The sequence below is a fragment of the Spermophilus citellus genome (genome assembly GCF_964194105.1).
Source record: "Spermophilus citellus genome assembly, chromosome: 4".
Lineage (NCBI taxonomy): Eukaryota > Metazoa > Chordata > Mammalia > Rodentia > Sciuridae > Spermophilus > Spermophilus citellus.
In genome coordinates, this window is record NC_138185.1 from 213,930,855 (window position 1) to 213,939,202 (window position 8,348).

At 43.6% G+C, this 8,348-nt stretch overlaps 1 pseudogene across 1 annotated transcript; it reads right to left on the reverse strand.

The window, feature by feature from the left end:
- Positions 1–5,538: 5,538 nt before the first annotated feature.
- On the reverse strand, positions 5,539–7,221 carry LOC308647280 (proline-rich protein 3-like; annotated as a pseudogene). The gene has a single exon. The product of its transcript is annotated as a proline-rich protein 3-like (transcript).
- Between the last annotated feature and the right edge of the window lie 1,127 nt (positions 7,222–8,348).

Genomic DNA, 8,348 nt, shown 5'->3' on the forward strand with positions numbered 1-8,348 from the left:
CTCACCTCCCCAGCTTAGGGGGCCATGGAAATAAGGGCCCAGAACCCAGAAAGTCCCCACTGCATTGCCAACAAATATGAGGCACAGAACCGTGACAGTTCTGTCCTCTAGGGGAGCCTAGGATGAGGGCCCCGGGCAGCCCCTCACTCCCTAAGTTTCCAGCCCAGGAGCAGGTTGGCCTGGCAGGCCCTGCCTCTCTAGGCCAGGAGGGACACAGCCAGCATGGGACTCAGCTGCCTCAGCCATCAGGGTCCCCCTTGGCAGCTGTGCTGTGTCCCTAGGGAGTGGGTTTATCTGGAGCTCTGTCCCAATCTCTTGACACAGCGATCTGAACAGAAAGCTCATCACCTAGCGCTGTGATGATCCTTCCCTCCGGGTGTCCATCCCCGCTGCGCAGTCACCCAGTGAGGCGGACATGTCACTGCACGACGAGACTTTATCAATGGGGACACTGAGGCACGGAAAGGCTAATACCTTGCTTGCCTGTGGGAACAAGCGGAAACCGAGTCCATCGCTCCCGCCCCACCACCCCACCTCAGCCTCCTGGAAGGAAAAGAGCTTTTCTGAGCCGGTTACCTCCTCCCATCCCCTTTCTCTGCCAAAGTCACTCAGCAGTTCTTAGACAAGGCGCTCCCTCCTGCAGCCCTGAGGTCTGGGTTGACCTGTCAATCACCACGCCCTGCCCAGTGGACAACGCCCGCCCTGCACAATGCCCACGCTGGGCCCATCAGACTCTCCGGATGCTCGAACCTTAGGTTGAGTGACAATGAGGCTTTGAATCACCCTCACCGTGGTGCCCCCCGAAAAACCCAGTTCTGACTAAATTCCTTGCTTCTGCAGCTTTTCCTCTGCCTCCGTGAGCTCCAGGTTTCCTCCTGATAAACGGTCTTTCCCCTGCTTGTGAGCCAGACTCCACAGCCCCAGGGACACCACCACAGAAATTATCTGTTTGTCATTTTATATAAAGTCACAGCTTGGTGGGGACTGACTCCTGGAACCCCACCCCACACAGATACCAAATCTGTGGCGGCTGGATGGAGTCCCTTCTGTCCAATGGCATAGTGTTTGCACATAATTTACGTAATCCTCCTGCATACTTTAGCATCTCCAGGTGACTTACCGTACTGATGCAATGTAAATCTATGTGAATGATTGTTACAGCTTAGGGTTTAGGGAATAAGGACTCCAAGTCTGTATGTATTCAGTACAGATGAAGTTTTTCCCCTACAGTATTTTCCATCCGTGGTTAGACTCTGTGGCTGTGGAGCCTGCAGATCAAGGGCAGCCAACTCTGCTGTGCTGGAGCATTCCCAATCATGGAGCCAAACAGGCCTAGATTCAAATATAGGCTCTGTCTCTCATCAGCTGTTGTGACTTTGAAGAAGTGACCTCGCCTCTCTGAGCCTCGGGTTTCTCCTTGGAAAATGAGGGCATTACCTTGTTGGACAATGACAAGGCTAATGTCCCAGGAAGAGGAAGAGAGCAGACGCCAAGAAGTGGGCAAGTGTCCACAGTGTCCGCAGTGGCAGCTTGCAGGAATGGCCCCCGTTCTCTGCCCAGTAGCTTTGTGTGTGGGAGGTACCGTGTGATTTGCTCCTGAGATGATAGCAGATTTTGTTCAAGCAAAGACTTTAAAAGGGCTTGCAGGGTTGAATTTGTTCTCTTATGCCACCACTATGACCTTCAAGTGGATGTTATGGTTTAGGTGTTGTGTCCTCCAAAAGCTCACAGGTGAGACACTGCAAGAAGGTTTGGAAGACAAATGATTGGGTTATAGCCTTAACCTAATCAGCGGATTAATCTCTGATGAGATTAACTAGATGGGAACTGGAGGAGGTGGGGCATTGGGGTGTGGCTTTGGGGTACATATTTGTATCTGGAAAGTGGAATCTTTTCTTTTTATTTATTCATGCATTTTTTCTTTTTTATTATTGTTGGTCATTCAAAACATTACATAGTTCTTAATATATCATATTTCACAGTTTGATTCAAGTGGGTTATGAACTCCCATTTTTACCCCGTATACAGATTGCTGTATCACATCAGTTACACTTCCATTGATTTACATATTGCCATTCTAGTGACTGATGTATTCTGCTGTCTATCGTATTCTCTACTATCCCCCTTCCCCTCCCCTCCCCTCCCCTCCCCTTTTCTCTCTCTACCCCCTCTACTGTAAATCAATTCTTCCACTTGTATTATTCTTCTCTTACCCCTCATTTCCTCTTATATGTAATTTTGTATAACCCTGAGGATCACCTTCCATTTCCATGCGATTTCCCTTCTCACTCCCTTTCCCTCCCACCTCTCATCCCTGTTTAATGTTAATCTTCTTCTCAAGCTCTTCGTCCCTACCCTGTCCTTGGTTACTCCCCTTATATCAAAGAAGTCATTTGGCATTTGTTTTTTAAGGACTGGCTAGCTTCACTTAGCATAATCTGCTCTAATGCCATCCATTTCCCTCCAAATTCTATGATTTTGTCATTTTTTAAAGCAGAGTAATACTCCATTGTGTATAAATGCCACATTTTTTTAATCCAACATCTATTGAAGGGCATCTAGGTTGGTTCCACAATCTTGCTATCGTGAATTGTGCTGCTATGAACATTGATGTAGCAGTGTCCCTGTAGCATGCTCTTATTAGGTCTTTAGGGAATAGACCGAGAAGGGGAATAGCTGGGTCAAATGGTGGTTCCATTCCCAGCTTTCCAAGAAATCTCCATACTGCTTTCCAAATTGGCTGCACCAATTTGCAGTCCCACCAACAATGAACAAGTGTACCCTTTTTCCCCAAATCCTCTCCAGCACTTGTTGTTGGACTTCATAATGGCTGCCAATCTTACTGGAGTGAGATGGTATCTTAGGGTGGTTTTGATTTGCATTTCTCTGACTGCTAGCGATGGTGAGCATTTTTCCATGTACTTATTGATTGATTGTATGTCCTCCTCTGAGAAGTGTCTGTTCAGGTCCTTGGCCCATTTGTTGATTGGGTTATTTGTTATCTTATTGTCTAATTTTTTGAGTTCTTTGTATACTCTGGATATTAGGGCTCTATCTGAAGTGTGTGGAGTAAAGATCTGTTCCCAGGATGTAGGCTCCCTGTTTATCTCTCTTATTGTTTCTTTTGCTGAGAAAAAGCTTTTTAGTTTGAGTAAGTCCCATTTGTTGATTCTAGTTGTTAACTCTTGCGCTATGGGTGTCCTATTGAGGAATTTGGAGCCCGACCCCACAGTATGTAGATCATAGCCAACTTTTTCTTCTATCAGATGCCGTGTCTCTGATTTAATATCAAGCTCCTTGATCCATTTTGAGTTAACTTTTGTGCATGGCGAGAGAAAGGGATTCAGTTTCATTTTGATGCAAATGGATTTCCAGTTTTCCCAGCACCATTTGTTGAAGATGCTATCCTTCCTCCATTGCATGCTTTTAGCCCCTTTATCAAATATAAGATAGTTGTAGTTTTGTGGATTGGTCTCTGTGTCCTCTATTCTGTACCATTGGTCCACTCGCCTGTTTTGGTACCAGTACCATGCTGTTTTTGTTACTATTGCTCTGTAGTATAGTTTGAAGTCTGGTATCGCTATACCGCCTGATTCACACTTCCTGCTTAGCATTGTTTTTGCTATTCTGGGTCTTTTATTATTCCATATGAATTTCATGATTGTTTTATCTATTTCTACAAGAAATGCTGTTGGTATTTTGATTGGCATAGCATTGAACTTATAGAGAACTTTTGGTAATATCGCCATTTTGATGATGTTAGTTCTGCCTATCCATGAACAGGGTATATTTTTCCATCTTCTGAGGTCTTCTTCTATATCTCTCTTTAGGGTTCTGTAGTTTTCATTGTATAAGTCTTTCACCTCTTTTGTTAGGTTGATTCCCAAGTATTTTATTTTTTGGGGGGATATTGTGAATGGAGTAGTTGTACTCATTTCCGTTTCAGAGGATTTGTCGCTGATATACAGGAATGCATTTGATTTATGTGTGTTGATTTTATATCCTGCCACTTTGCTGAATTCATTTATTAGCTCTAATAGTTTCTTTGTAGACCCTTTTGGGTCTGTTAGGTATAGAATCATGTCATCTGCAAATAGTGATAATTTAAGTTCTTCTTTTCCTATTTTTATGCCTTTAATTTCTTTCGTCTAATTGCTCTGGCCAGTGTTTCGAGGACTATGTTGAACAGAAGGTGAGAGAGGGCATCCCTGTCTTGTACCAGATCTTAGAGGGAATGCCTTCAATTTTTCTCCATTCAGAATGATGCTGGCCTGTGGCTTATCATAGATTGCTTTTACAATGTTGAGGTATGATCCTGTTATCCCTAGTTTTTCTAATGTTTTGAACGTAAAGGGATGCTGTACTTTGTTGAATGCTTTCTCTGCGTCTATCGAGATGATCATATGGTTCTTATCTTTAAGTCTATTGATGTGGTGAATAACATTTATTGATTTCCATATATTGAACCAGCCTTGCATCCCAGGGATGAATCCTACTTGATCATGGTGTATTATTTTTTTGATGTGTTTTTGAATCCGATTCGCCAGAATTTTATTGAGGATTTTTGCATCTAGGTTCATTAGAGATATTGGTCTGTAGTTTTCTTTCTTTGAAGTGTCTTTGTCTGGTTTAGGCATCAGGGTGATGTTGGCCTCATAGAATGAATTTGGAAGTTCTCCCTCTTTTTCTATTTCCTGAAATAGCTTGAAAAGTATTGGTGTTAGTTCCTCTTTAAAGGTTTTGTAAAACTCTGCTGTATACCCACCTGGTCCTGGGCTTTTCTTAGTTGGTAGTCTTTTGATGGTTTCTTCTATTTCCTCTATTGTTATTGGTCTGTTTAGGTTGTCTACATCCTCCTGACTCAATCTGGGCAGATCATATGACTTAAGAAATTTATCTATGCCTTCACTATCTTCTATTTTATTGGAGTATAAGGATTCAAAATAATTTCTGATTATCTTCTGTATTTCTGAAGTGTCTGTTGTGATATTGCCTTTTTCATCCCGTGTGCTAGTAATTTGGGTTCTCTCTCTTCTTCTCTTCATTAGCATGGCTAAGGGTCTGTCGATTTTATTTATTTTTTCAAAGAACCAACTTTTAGTTTTGTCAATTTTTTCAATTGTTTCTTTTGTTTCGATTTCATTAATTTCAGCTCTGATTTTAATTATTTCTTGCCTTCTACTTCTTTTGCTGTTGTTTTGCTCTTCTTTTTCTAGGATTTTGAGATGAAGTATGAGATCATTTATTTGTTGGTTTTTTCTTTTTTTAAGGAATGAGCTCCAAGCAATGAATTTTCCTCTTAGAACTGCTTTCAATGTGTCCCATAGATTCCGATATGTTGTGTCTGTGTTTTCATTTAACTCTAAGAAGTTTTTAATTTCCTCCTTGATGTCTTCTAAAACCCATTGATCATTCAGTAACCTATTGTTCATTCTCCAAGTGATGCATGATTTTTCCTTCCTTCTTTTTTTTTTTTTTTTTTTTTTTTGCTGGTTTCCACTGCATTTATTACTAATATAAAAAAATGTTAAAAAGAAAAAAAAATTCATTCTCAGTTCTCCAACGCTCTCATCCCTCCCTCTTGCCCACACAACTCCTGACCCATTTCCTCAGGGCCAGCTCAAAACTGAACCTGTTCACTGCTGTTTTCACAGAAAACAACCAGTGCCAGGGATGTGAGGGAAGAGTGTCAGAAGAGAGCAACAGTACTGTCCAGGTTCCACCCATAGATAGGCCAGGTGGAGATTCACAGAATTCAAATGGAAAGGGCTGGTGGCTTCACAATGACATAGTCTAACTAAAACAGGCTGAAAAGGAGCTGGGTAGGGAGGCCCATCTGAGGCTTTACAAGACATCATTGGCCTGTGAATAATCAACACCAGGAGAAGTACAGGGAGGACCAGGGAGGCAGTCTTGTGGAGTTTCACGATTCTCCCAAGTTGGGATATGGGGAAAGTCTAGAGGGCACCAAGAGCCTCACTCATTTTGGCAGAAAAACTTATTCTAGTGTTGGGAAATCACAAAAATGCCACGGACACTGAGAGAGGCTACGAGGGGATGCACAGTTTCACAAAGCACAGTGATCACAGACCATAGCGGTGGGGATCATGCTACTGACAGAGAAACTACGAAATCCAAAAGCAGGGGCAGTTGCCTTTCAGGGAGCAACTCTGTACCAGTCACCCAAACTTGACCCCAGGTCAGAAAACCTGGCGAGTTTCCCAAGCAGCTGAAAACACTGGGATGTCACATAAAAAGGACTTAAAATAAGCAGCTAAAGTGGGTAGGAAACCGCTCCAGGGCTCTCAGGAATTGAGGGCAGTACTGGGGACAGGTGGACAGATGCACAAGAAACAGCACCAAAGAGGTTTCCTGTTCAGCAGTCATTTGGCGAAAGGGAAGAAGATCCAGGAGGCAGTTGAAGGGAGCAAGGGGTCCCGAAGGCATGTCTCTGGAGGCTGGATCAGAATACAGAGCGCACTGCGCACCAGTGATGAAACACAACTCTGGACCCCAAACCAGGGAGGTGGTGGATGGGGGTGGACGTGTCATTGACCGAGGGTGTTGGGTGGAAGAGCCTCACAGTAGCCATCACAGGGCCACAGGGAAATACATGGCCGCTGGGTCACAGAGGGCTCCTTCCAGCCTGGATGGGAAGGCACAGTCTCACAGAGGAGGTCCATTGACGCCTGGGTGGTAGAAGGCACAGAGGTCTTCATATCTACAGTGGCCCTTTTTCGAAAAGTGTCGACAGACGGGGCGGTCAGATTTGTCTTCCATAACCTGGGGGCCATCCTTAGGCGGGCAGGTATTCTTGATAAGAGACCAGCTTTTGAGCCTTCAAGGGTTTCTCTGCTCTTTGTGAAAGCTTTCCCTGGAGGGACCCCCATGGCCTGGCCCCAGAAAAGGGGGTTCAGCACTGACCCCCCACCAACCACGACCATATGGGCCAGACCTGGGGCCGAGGCCTCCCCGGATTGGGCCTCTGCCCCGGGGAGGAGGTGGGAGACTCAGCAGTGGTGGAATCATCAGTCCCCTTGATCCTGGAGGACCTCTGTGAAGAGCTGACTTGGGGTCATGAGGCTTTCCATTGGCCATGGGAGGAGGGCCCAGAAGGCTGGGTGGTCCTATGGGACTCTCATCTTCCTCATCTCCAGTCTCTTCCCGCTCGGGCAATGGTGGCTGCTGCTGTTGCTGATTCTGCTTCTTTCGTTTCGGCATCGTGGCTGCGGCAATGGCTGCAGCGGGATTTGGAAGGCAGTGAGGAAGGGGCACGCTGAGATTCTGTCTTTCCTTCCTTCTTTTATCGTTGATTTTCAGTTTCATTCCATTATGATCAGATAAGATGCATGGTATTATCTCTACTCCTTTATATTGTCTAAGAGTTGCCCTGTGACATAATATATGATCTATTTTTGAGAAGGATCCATGTGCTGCTGAGAAAAAAGTGTAACTACTTGATGTTGGGTGGTATATTCTATATATGTCAATTAAGTCTAGGTTGTTATTTTGTTATTGAGTTCTATAGTTTCCTTATTTAACTTTTGTTTGGAAGATCTGTCCAGTGGTGAGAGAGGTGTGTTGAAGTCTCCCATGATTATTGTATGGTGGTCTATTAGACTCTTGAACTTGAGAAGAGTTTGCTTGATGAACATAGCTGCACCATTGTTTGGGGCATATGTATTTATGATTGTTATGTCTTGTTGGTGTATGGTTCCCTTGAGCAGTATGCAATGTCCCTCTTTATCCCTTTTGATTAACTTTGGCTTGAAATATATTTTATTTGATATGAGTATGGACACTCCTGCTTGTTTCCAAAGTCCATATGAGTGGTATGATTTTTCCCAACCTTTCACCTTCAGTCTATGTATATCTTTTCCTATCAAATGCGTCTCCTGTAGGCAGCATATTGTTGGGTCTTGTTTTGTGATCCATTCTACTAGCCTGTGTCTCTTAATTGGAGAGTTTAAGCCATTAACATTTAGGGTTATTATTGAGATATGGTTTGTTCTTCCAGCCATATTTGTTTATTAATGTTACTAAACCTGATTTGTTTTCCTCTTTGATTACTTTCCCCCCTTTACTGTCCTACCTCTCACTGTTGGTTTTCAATGTTATTTTCCATTTCCTCTTCCTGTAATGTTTTGCCAAGGATTTTTTGAAGAGATGGTTTTCTAGCTGCGAATTCTTTTAACTTTTGTTTATCGTGGAAGGTTTTAATTTCATCTTCCATCCTGAAGCTTAATTTCGCCGGATACACGATTCTTGGTTGGAACACATTTTCTTTCAGTGTTTGAAATATGTTATTCCAGGATCTTCTAGCTTTCAGAGTCTGTGTTGATAGATCA